Below are 12,239 nucleotides of genomic sequence, written 5' to 3'. Positions count from 1 at the left end.
GAAATCTTAATACTAACACTTATACTTGCAATACTACTACTAATAAAAACACCTGCATTGATAATTTGATTATGTTCAATTGGACTTGTATCTAAATGATCACCAGCTGTATGAAAAGACATATTTTAATATATAGATATTGGATGGAATACTAGTTACCACAATTGAATAGCCATATGATAAATGATATATTATTTTAAACAATTTATATTTGCAGTGAAACATACTTTTACATTATTTTCACTTAAATTTCATTTATAGAGCAGTATACTCTGCATTCATTAAATTACTGAAATGGTTATAATACAACAACAAATACTGCAACTTCCAGAATCACAAAAATCAAAAGATATAAACAAAAACTTCCCTACATGTATCAACAGTTGTCACTTAATAGACAGAACTCTGAAGATTTAGAATAGGATGTTAACAAATTAGGTATTCAAGTTAAAAAGAAAAAAATACCAAGTAAGCTTACTACCAAAAAATCAAACAATAACAGTGAATTTTAGTACATTCCCAGGAAACAGAATATATGATTTTTCTTAACTTGATCTGATACATCTTAAATCTATAGAAAATGATTCATATTGTATGACTAAAATATTATGTAAACAAAAATTCCATCACTTTTTTCAGATGCAACATGCATACCCCAACCCATCCTTCTTGATCATAAAGTATACCAGCATTCCACTATAAGATGGGGAGCTGTAGTGGCTCAGTGGTTAGCTTTCTGGACCTGTGAAATAAGGTAGGTTCAAATTCTACCATCAGACCAACCTGGGTTAGCTACCATGGTGTGTCCTTGGGCAAGGCACTATACTTAAAGTGCCTTGGCACTAAATAACTTACTTGTGTTGGTTTACCATAAAAGGCCAAACCAAACACAAAAAAACAACAACTTTAAAATATGAGTTTTGTCAATACTACGTAATTGAAAATCATACTGAAGAAATGTTTTTGTTAATACAGATTAATGGATCTAAAAAATCTCTTTCTTCTGCAGGAGTTTAAAATGTTAAATTAAAAAGGTCATGGTACACATTGTTTTGTTCGTACACATCAGGCTCCGTAACCCATATCCAACTAAACATTTTAGTAGAGTCTGAATAAAACATATTTTAATCTGGATGATAATATTCTTTCTCCATTCATATATTACACCACCAAGATTGATCCAAATAAGATTACATTTTACTATAACACTGAGGATGAGTATGCCTCTTAACAACTTACAAATGTGGAGAGAATGGAGTTAAACTGAACTTTGATTTCTTTTCAACCATAGCACAAGATGATCATTTATTATGAAAAAACCTGAATAAAGTTGGAGTTCATAACCATGACAGTCTTGATACAATATAAATTCAATATATTATTGTTGTCTTGAGGTATAGTTCTGTATATTACAATCTCACACAAGATCAGGGTATATTTTAGTACCATACAGTTAATTCGGGATTGTATTAATACCTATTCTGGTGAATGAACATTAAATAAGATTTACTATTTTGGAACCAGTTGCAATAAAGTTTACTAAACAAGAGAAAATATGACTTTACTATAATATCTAAAATGTAAAATCTGCAAACAGAATACTTGCTTGACTTTACACTTCAGCTATATCATAATATTTATTTGAAATGAATTTATACAAATGGCATTAAATTGGGTTTCAGGCTGGTAATGACAATGGTAGTAGTGAATAGGGACGGTCTAGGGACTAGGGAACTTCCATGTTAAAAAGGGTATATCCACTCTGGGGACTATGTAATTTAACATGGGAGGAAAAAAAAATATCCATTCTAGGGACAAGGGGAATTTAACATGGGAGAAAGAAAAAAAACTATTCACTCTAGGGACAAGGGAAATTGAACATGGGGAATAAATCGTGGGACTGTCTTGGGACTAGGGGAAATGGAACAGGGTCGGGACCCTATTTTAATAAGGTCCCGACCTGATGGGTCTATGAAAATGGAACAGGCGAAAATTGAAACAGGGAGGGGTCTCTATTTTTTTATTATTTTTTTAAACAAAAAAATAAAAAAAGGGGTAGGCAGTTGAAAGTCAAGATCTTTTCGAGAGATAGGAATGGCCCTGAAAAGGGCCTTTGGTTTTATGTTAATATACCCTTAACATAAAGGGCATCTGTGACATCTTCTTCTTGACCTTAGGCTGTGCCTGACTGCAGGACCATAGATTAAGACTCTTTTGAGGCATCCTTGATGCTCCACATAAGATTCTTCGCATCCACAGGCTGGTGTCTGTCCTGTGGATAACTGTCCAGTTGGATCGGACATACATTGATATGTCCGTCCGGAACATCATCGAAGACACAAGCGTTGAAGATTGTACATCGGTCCACATGTTGGGGTGCTGAGTAACAGGTGAAGGAATGCAGTGAACTGTACTTATTTATAGGGGGAGGAAGGATTGAAACGGATTGAGTTTGTTGACCAATCCAAAGACGCGTTACAAAATTCAGTCAGCCCACGTCCAATCCGAAGAGAGCAGTCTGTGACGTCACATAGTCTATATAGATTCGCTAGCGCATGTGCGTAGTCAATCTAAGCGACAGTTTTTCAACATGACGGAAACTCAGAAAACGATCAGTTTGGGTGCACTGATGGTGGAGACTACCCAAGGGAACCCAGACTTACTTTCAGAAGAGGTGAATTGGGATTTTGTGGATTTTTTTACCTTGCAAGAATTTGTTCCTGAACCTTCGTCACCTTCTCCTTCATTACCGCACATGGAAAATTTTAGACAGAGACAGAAAGAAGAATTGGAGAAATTTATACAACAGCAAAAGGAAGCGGAACAAGCTTTTCTCCTACAGCAACAGCAGCAAGAAGAAGAGGTAAGAAAAAAACAAGAAGAAGAAGACGCAGCAGCAAAGAAACAAGGGTGTCAAAATCAAACGGTCACGGTACTGTTAGACATTTTAGTTAAGAAGTCTGAAACAGATGTATCAGACTTCTTTATTACAGCCGAAGAGAATACGACCTTCCCAAGCTAAACACTCCAACCCTGTGACTACGCCTACTGCACCATCCTTAGTGATTTCAACGAAATCATCATCAACAGTACGCAGTCCAGAAGTAGGCCTTGGCCATGGCAAAGGCTTAAGACAGTTAAAGTTGATTGTTTAAACTCACCCCTTACACCAAAAAAGGCCCTTTTCAGGGCCATCCACGTCTCTTGAAAAGAGATAGGCTTTCAATTGCCAATAACTAATAAAAACCATTTTACCCAATAGTACCTGTCTGTGTATGAGTGTGTGTGAGTGTAGGTTCTTATTTTACAATCAAAACCCAAAGACACTTACCTTTTATAATTAATTTATTCTTTTATAAATATTTACAATTCACAATTCACAACAGAGCACTTTAAAAAGTTCATAGACTTATTCTGTCTCATTGTTCACTCTCTGTTTTTTTAATTTCTTCACCGTCATAGTCTTTTCCTCCTCTTCCTCCTCACTTTCTTCCCTTCTTTTCTTCTCCTGTTTCTTTTTCTTCACCTGTCTGTTTTCTTCCTCTTCTTCTTCCTCTTCCTCTGAAGAATCCCTCTCTTCTTCTGACTCCTCTTGTTTCTTTTTTGGGCAGTCTGGTGACCAATGTCCTTTTTCTTGACAATAATAACAGGTATCTTGACTTTTGTCTCTTCTAACCCCTTTTTTTTCTTTTTTGACGGTCTGGACACTCTGAAGACCAATGCCCTTTCTTCTGACAGATATAGCAAGTATCTTGACTTTTATCTTGAAAGGAAGGAGAGTAGTCCCTCGGCTGGTCTGAAGAGAATTTTCTAATGACCCCTCGCAAAGCTCTGATGAAACGTTCGATCTTGGTAGTCTCTTCCATTGTTGTGCTCAGTTTGAGAGTGAAATGAATAGTGAAAGGACAAGACACATACCCTTTATATACACTGGTCTGCTATGACTATAAATTAATCCATGGTGTTTAAACTTTAGTCATTTGACTTTTTGCTATCGAGATGAAATGATCCAATTCATTTGAGAAGAAAGAAGAAGAAAGTAAGAGGCAGAAACGTGATCTATCGCCTCGTACTAGGGCTGAAGTCTTGGCACAAATTCATGCCAGTGATTTTGAAGAGGACATGAGTGAACCAGAATCCAAACCCTCTAAACAAAGTTTACCACCCTTAGTCAACCCTGAAAAGTACTATGACATTCGAGAGACGGAAAAGCGTCCCTCTAGAAAATTTAGAACTACGGCTTACAAATACACAGTGAAGTTTAAAGATTTCAAGTCTGAAGTACTGTTAGAGAAAGCAAAAGGGTTCATCACCGACATGTGGGATTCTTTGCTCACCACACTCAAGCGACAATGTCAACCCAAAGAAGATGATCGCTTGAGACTTTCCATACAACATGACGGCTTGAAATCCCCTGTTTGGATCGAGTTTAGCAGCCCTGCAGAATTGACCACTTCCAAAGTCATGGACAAGATTCAACACGTGCAACAATCTAATGACCAGTTTGACATCACCGATGGAAAAGCCACACTGGACATGACCCACGTCTCTCCTCCTCAAGGGACCGGACAATGCAGAAAGACCTTATTGGTCAACAACCTTCGCATTACCAAAACAAGTCTTGTCCAAATTAACAATTTTCAAGACCACATGTGTTTAGCCCGAGCCATCGTGGTGGGATGAACCTATGCCGACAAGAACGACACGGTAGAATGGAAAAGAGCCTGGGAGAACATTCGAAAATCGAACCGAGCCAAACAACGAAATGAAGCAGAACTTCTGTTACAACAAGCATGCCTGTCCAAAGACACATCCTGTGGCATTCCTGAGATGCAAAAATTGCAAGATGCCCTAGCTCCACGATACACCTTGAAAGTGCACCCTCAAGAAGTGCGCGGGTCTCTGTTGTTTCGAGGGAAAGACTTTAAGGATGGAAAATACATTCACCTCTATCATCACGATGACCATTTCGATACCATTACCACTATCACTGGATTCCTGGGATACAAATATTACTGTGAGAAATGTGACTTATGATGGTTATAATAATCGAGAGCAACACAAACATTGTGGATCGAAATGCTCAGGATGTTTGGCCTCTCAACCCTGTCTGAGCGAAGGGCAAGAACCAGTGCATTGTCCTGCTTGTCTGCGCACATTTGTCAGCCCTGCCTGTTACCAACAACATCTGAAGATGCAAGGTTCACAGAAGAAATGTGCTTGTCAACTCCTGAGATTGTGCCCAATGTGTGGACAAGGTCTATGTATCAACAGTACCAAGGCACACGTATGTTCAGGAAAGAAAAAATGTCACATTTGTCACTGCATTGTGGACTTGGAACACCAATGCTACATACAAAAATACCAATCCCAACCAGAGAAAGAGGATGGTCACAAGAAGAAGAAAGGCAATTTCATCTTTTTCGATTTCGAATGCATGCAAGAGACCAGTATTCACATTCCTAATTTCTGCGTGGCTCATCGAGCGTGCGAGAAGTGATTCAAGAACCTATCTTGAGTTATTGCCCTCACTGCAGTAAGATTCCTGGAGGGCGTGAAAAAATCTTTCAAGGACCGAACACACTAGCCGATTTCACACAATGGGTCTTAGACCCCATCGACAAGACGTGGAGCCAAGAGGACATCGAACATTATTATGGAGATTGTCATCACCATGCCACGGTGATGGCTCACAATTTCTCCGGATACGATGGACAGTTTCTTTTGAGATGTTATACGGAACGTGGCATCGAGCGTCCTAAAATCACTTTGAACGGAGCCAAAATCATTTTCATGCAAGTGGGACAAGTGCAGTTTAAAGATTCGATGAGCTACTTAGCCATGCCTTTGAGTCGAATGCCTAAAATGTTTGGAATGACAGAAATGGCTAAAGGGTACTTTCCACACTTTTTCAATACAAGCCAATCAACACGCCGTTCTACCCCATTTGCCTCAGGCTCACTATTACGACCCTGACAACATGCGTACCGAACGAGAAACTTTCTACGCTTGGTACCAGGCTCACGCCTCCGACCCTTTCGACTTTCAGGAAGAAATGCTAAAGTATCGTCGTTCCGACATGGACATTTTACGGCGATGCTGTGGAAAATTTCGAGAACTGTTCATGGAACACGGAGGGGTTGATCATTTAAAAGAGGCTTGCACCATTGCCAAAGCGTGTTCCTTAGTCTACCGACAACGATTCATGCTTGAAAACACTGTGGCTGTCATCAGTCCTCAAACGACCAACTATGTCAAACGTCAATACTCGGTCAAAGCCCCATGCTGGTTGCATTACTTGTGCGACAAGGAAGACAAATGGATTCAGCATGCCCGCAACGGACAGGGCGAAAGATCATCGGAATGCATTCGGTCAATGGCTGGGACTTAGAAAACTCCAAGATCATGTACGAGTTTAACGGTTGCTTATTTCACGGATGTCCCGTCTGTTACCCTGACCGTGGCACTAAAAATCAGTTCTTACAACGAACCATGGAAGACTTGTACCAGGCCATTTGTCAGCCACGCCTAAAGTTAGAACAGGAAGGATACCAAGTGGTGGAAATGTGGGAACACAAATACAATCACCGTTTGAACACCGATCCCGAGTTTAAACGCCTCATGGAAAGTTACCAGTTCATGGACCCCCTGAACCCAAGTAATAGTTTGTACGGAGGAAGGACCAATGCCACCTGTTTGCTGTACCAAGCTGACGAAGAGAAAGGAGAAGAAATCAAATACTTGGACGTGTGTTCACTGTATCCCTACGTGTGCAAATGTTGTTGCTTTCCTGCAGGGCACCCACAATTGTTCACCGAACACATCGACCTAAAAAACATTCGACAATACGAAGGCTTGATCAAGTGCAAAGTTTTGCCTCCCACGAACCTATACCATCCCGTCTTACCTCGCCATTGCCAAGGCAAACTTATGTTTCCTTTGTGCCGTACTTGTGCTGAAACGTGCAACCAAGATCAACCTTGTCATCACACCCAGGAAGAACGGGCCTTGACGGGGACATGGGTCAGCGTAGAATTGTTCAAAGCTCTGAACATGGGATACCAACTGTTAGAAGTGTACGAAATTTGCCACTTTCCCAAGACACAATAATTCCACAAGGGTGACCCCACGCAGAAAGGCATTTTCGCAGACTACGTGGATGCCTTTTTGAAACTGAGCAAGAAGCCAGTGGCTATCTGTCCTGGTGTCACACTCCCGAAGACCAAAAGACATTCAGAGAGAAATTCTGGGCACAAGAAGGCATTACTTTAGATCACATTGAGAAAAACGAAGGCAGGCGATCGTTTGCCAAAGTGATGTTAAATTGCTTGTGGGGTAAAATGGCACAATGACCGTGTTTACCCAAGACGGAGTATTTGACCGAACCTTCCCGCTACTTTCAGATGATTCACGACAAAGCCAAATTCATGAAACACGTGGACGTCGTTCGTGAGGATTTGATCTTGGTGAATTACGAAGAAGATCTGAACTTTGTAGAAGATGACCCCTTTGGAAATGTCATCATTGCAGCTTACATGACAGCTCATGCTCGCTTAAAATTGTACGAAGCTTTAGAACTGTTAGGGGAACGTGTCTTGTACTTTGACATGGACAGTTGCATTTATATCGATCACCCGAGTCAACAGCACCCTGACATCGAAGGAGACCGTTTAGGAGCCTGGACAGACAAGCACCCCGATGACAAGATTCTAAGTTTCGTTAGTGGTGGTCCCAAAAATTACGGCTACGAATACTGGGACAAACAAGAAGTGCACACGAAGTGTAAAGTGAAAGGACTTACTCTTAATTATCGTACCAGTCGAGTGGTCAACTTTGGCATATTGAAAGAAGCCTTGCAGTCTAGAGAAAGTGACCACCTATCAACCCAACAAGATTGTACGTTTACCCACACACCACATCGTCAGTCGACCCTTGGAAAAAGTCTATCAAATCGTGTAGCAGAAGCGAGTGCGGCTTCCCACCCACTTTACTTTGCCGTATGGACATGTCGGTATAAAACATTGGTTGTAAGAGGATAGCCACCCACCAGAAGGATGACTTCGCCGCAGCAAGAATCGAGTGAGAAATCCAGTGAGAACTCCAAGTTCAAACCCTACCATTTTCCAGTCTTCTTACCTGACTATTGTGATTGTGCCCGTCGATTGGACACGTTTCAAAAATGGCCTACGGATAGGGAAGGATTACCTTCTTCATATGTTTTAGCTAGAACAGGATTTGTCTACTTCGGACCTGAGTCAGGATTGGGATACGAAGTACAGTGTTTCGCTTGCGGACTGAAGTTACGAATGGATCTATGTATCTACAAAGATTCAGCTATTCTGGAACATACTCGATGGTCTCCGCACTGCCCTTACCTTTCAATGGCCTTTCCACCCATTAAACTACGGTACAATTATGACGGTACCTTAGAGACGGTACCTTCCAAAACTAGACGTAAACACATTGCATCCTATTTCATTGTTGTTTCTTTTCCACATAATAGCTTATTTTTTATAAAATGTTAAACTTTACTAATCTTTTTTCAAGATCACTTTAGTTTGCAAAAATATATCTTGTCATTTATTGGCATTCTACATTGAATTTTGTAAACTAGCTATAAACCTGACCTAATTACTCAACTTAACTGCTGACAGAAACAGTCTACAGTAAATGTATTTCATTTCTATAGCTCGATGGATAAACATTACATCTTTTAAAGCTGTGCACAGAATAGGCCGACATATCACGAGTCAGGAAAACATGGGGGTGGTATCCCCTGTGTCCAAAATTAATATCATTTTGAATAGAATATTCTAGTGACAATTGCCTCTTTTCAAATGGTAAGCATTGCTTTTTTTTATTTTCATCAATCTGTCAAATTCGGTATGCATTTTGCTTTAATATTTGAGATGGAAACCTTAGGTGCATACAAATGTCAGACAGCATTGTACATCATGGATGGTGTCCAACATACTTTTATGATCATAAAACAAAATCCTATTTTTTAGTTATGGCCACTGATTTAAAAAATATTCATCCAAGCTAAATATAATAATAATAATAATGAGGACTTTGTATAGCGCCTAATCTTTAGAAGCTCTAAGCGCTTTGCAACATTAGACAACATAAAAACATACACAATGATATGATTACAAAAACAAACACCGTGAAATTAGAAAACAAAAAAAACATGCTGAGAATATTTAAGGTAGTTAACATTATTAAGTCATTAAGTTTGTTTTTGTAGTCAGAATAAGTAGTTTTGAGAGCACTCTTGAATGGGATCACTGCGTCTTTGTGTCTAAGTTCAGTGGGCAATTCATTCCATGTTGCTGGGCCCTGGTATGCAAAAGAATGCTGTCCATGTGACTTTGTTTTCATAGTGAGAATAATGAGTATATGATTGTCGGAAGAGGAGTGTAAGTATCTTGCTTGTGTGTACACATAGGTGAGGTCGGATAGGTATGTTGGACTAGAGTCTGTCAGTGAAACGTAGCACAGAGAACTAATGTTGTGTTTGATTCTGGATCGAATGGATAGCCAGTGTTGGGTACAGAGCAGCGGGGAGGTGTGCTCTGATTGTGGTACTCTAAGTATGATCCAAGCAGCTATGTTTTGAACTTTTTGAAGTCTCTGCAGTAGATATTAAGATGAACCAGACAGAATTGAGTTACCATAGTCCAGTCTTGAAAGCAGTAATGAACACACAAGTGTTTTAGTGGCATCAACTAAAAGATATCTGAGAATGGAGCTGATGCGTCTCAGCTCAAGATACGCAGCCTTGCATATGTTCATGACATGTTGGTGCAATGTGAGAGTACTGTCCAGAGTAACACCTAGGTTTTGTACTGATTGTGTGAATTTAATGTTGGTGTTGCTGATATTTATTGTGTGAGGTAAAGGATGTGAATGAGAAAGTCTTTGATAAGTAAGTATGGCTTGATTTAAATTGTGTTTTTCATGTGACTTGCCAGAGATTTTTAAATGAATTGATAAAGTAACTTGAGACACATTTCAAAGTACATGTTTTAAAAATATTCCATTGATTATTGCTGGCATTTAGAAAAATGCAATGCATCCTTTGTTGTGAAACTTATTTTAAAACATTGTATTACTCATGCAGAAGCCTGCTTGAAAACTAATGGCAAAGCAAAGGCAAATGGAATGGAAGAGACCATATCAGAGACCCTCAAATATGCACCCAACCAACGCAGAATGATAAAAAACAAGGTAATCCAAATGACTCTTATTTCATCAATATTGGATTCAGTTTCGTCTTTTAAAGCATAGTATTTGCAAAGCGGATGCATTTCTAAACTGATAACAAAATCAGCTTATCCTATTGCCCAGGACTATCAGAGCTAGAGTCCAGCTAACTACAATATGCATATATCTTGTCTGATCGGACAAGTGCCTCCATTTGGAATTTTTATTCACATGAAATATTTGGATGAAATAAATTCATCTTTGTGCAAATTGATTGCACCATCCACTTGCCAGAAATGACAAGTAAGTGCAAAGTTATCTTGTATCATGGCTTAACGATAGTAAGGGAAGCACAAGTGCAGTGAAGAAAATTTCATACATTTTTATAATGCTGATTAACATGACTTCTGCATATGTAACTAGTGCTGAGATGATATGACTTTATTTAAGCATTACAATTTTGTTTTAATTTGCAGGTGCCTGAGCAGAAGAAGTAATAGATAAACTTTACAGTGGAGTTGGAGACTGATTCTGATTCATAATCTTAATTAAATCTAGAAAATAAACATTAAAGTCATATTAAAATATCTGTTGTATTGTTTCCTTCTTTCATTTTTCTCTTAAAAACAAATGTCTGAACCTTTAGTCTGTAAATTCAGTGGATTCCTTATCAGCCCATCTACTTTTACTTTACACCATGCTACTTTAAAAAAAAATGAATTATCCCCATTGGGGTAGGTCCCCCCAACCCCCCACCCTACTTTGTCAACTTACCTGCCACATTTAAATCTAATGGAAGGCCCTGCTGTAAAGCCTGTTAGTAAAACTACCCAACAAGAGGATTTCATACATTTGCAACTCCTAGATGGATGGTAATGTTTTCATTTTTGTAATGTAGATTTGGACATTCTTGCCACCAGTATGGAATATGTGTTTCAGAAACACAAGCAGCTTTCATCAGATTTGCATATAGGTTTTATATGTTGTGAGTATGTTGTAGGAAGTTTTTTTAAATAACATCATATGAGATGATGCCAGTGGAAATGGCAGAAAAGTGTCTGTATTGTTCACCAACTACACCTTGTTCTTACAAAATGTGGCTGTTACACATTCCCATGATGATGTCACTGACAGCCATCAGTGAGGAATGCCCCAACAAGCATAATACAAATTGCTTCCATTGTAATTGTTACAATTCCATTCTGACCACTCCGGTGTCCTAGTGGTTAGAGCGTCCGCCTCAGAAGCGGGAGGTCATGGGTTCAAACCCCAGCCAAGTCATACCAAAGACTTACAAAAATGGTATTAACAGCTACCTCGCTAGACGCTCAGCATTAAGAGGTTAGTGTTAGGACTGATCGGCCTGGTGTCAGGATAATGTGACTGGGTGCAACATCATACTACATGTTTGCAGCATGATGCCCCAGTGCTATACATCACTATAAACTGCCACACTGCAGACATCGTAGCAATATGACTGAAAAATTATTCAAGCTACGTTAAAAATACAATCACACACACACAATTCCATTCTACGATCCAGAACCAACACTAATTCCGTACTACAGTTCTTGCATTTCAATCCAATTTTGCTTTTGAAATGTAGTGCCACTCAATTCATAATGAACCCATTCATTTCAAACACTCGCAAATACTTATTATTCCTGTCTACAACTGAAAAATATCTATATAAAAAAACGTGTAACTGTGTTTTATGCAAGGGCATGGAGATGCACAAAAACTTGCACCTGAAGCTTGAATAAAACCCCGACTGTGGATAAGACTTTACCCATCGATTACCCCAGCTTGGGGATAAATTCCGACCGTGGCGATTTATTATATATCCTATGACTGCTCCAGCTTGAGGGCAAAATCCAAGCACATCCCTAAAAAGATAACAAGTATAGCGGCTCTTTACCTTCTGTAAATGCCACTTGAGCTTCCTGATGCTGTTGTATCTGCCATTTGACAGAATCACGAATGTGGATATATTTCTTAATTGCCTCTAGTTGTTGAGCTAGTTTAGCTGTATG

The 12,239-nt window shown here is 39.2% G+C and overlaps 1 long non-coding RNA gene across 1 annotated transcript; it reads left to right on the top strand.

The window, feature by feature from the left end:
- The first annotated feature begins 637 nt into the window (after window positions 1-637).
- On the top strand, window positions 638-11,204 carry LOC149804830 (uncharacterized). Its single transcript, XR_016414532.1, has 3 exons — window positions 638-754; window positions 10,124-10,230; window positions 10,683-11,204. It is a non-coding gene; the product is annotated as an uncharacterized LOC149804830 (long non-coding RNA).
- The last annotated feature ends 1,035 nt before the right edge of the window (window positions 11,205-12,239 follow it).

This window comes from Sinohyriopsis cumingii, chromosome 2, assembly GCF_028554795.1.
Source record: "Sinohyriopsis cumingii isolate HCF-2022 chromosome 2, ASM2855479v2, whole genome shotgun sequence".
Lineage (NCBI taxonomy): Eukaryota > Metazoa > Mollusca > Bivalvia > Unionida > Unionidae > Sinohyriopsis > Sinohyriopsis cumingii.
This window is presented reverse-complemented; position numbering and strand designations above follow the sequence as displayed.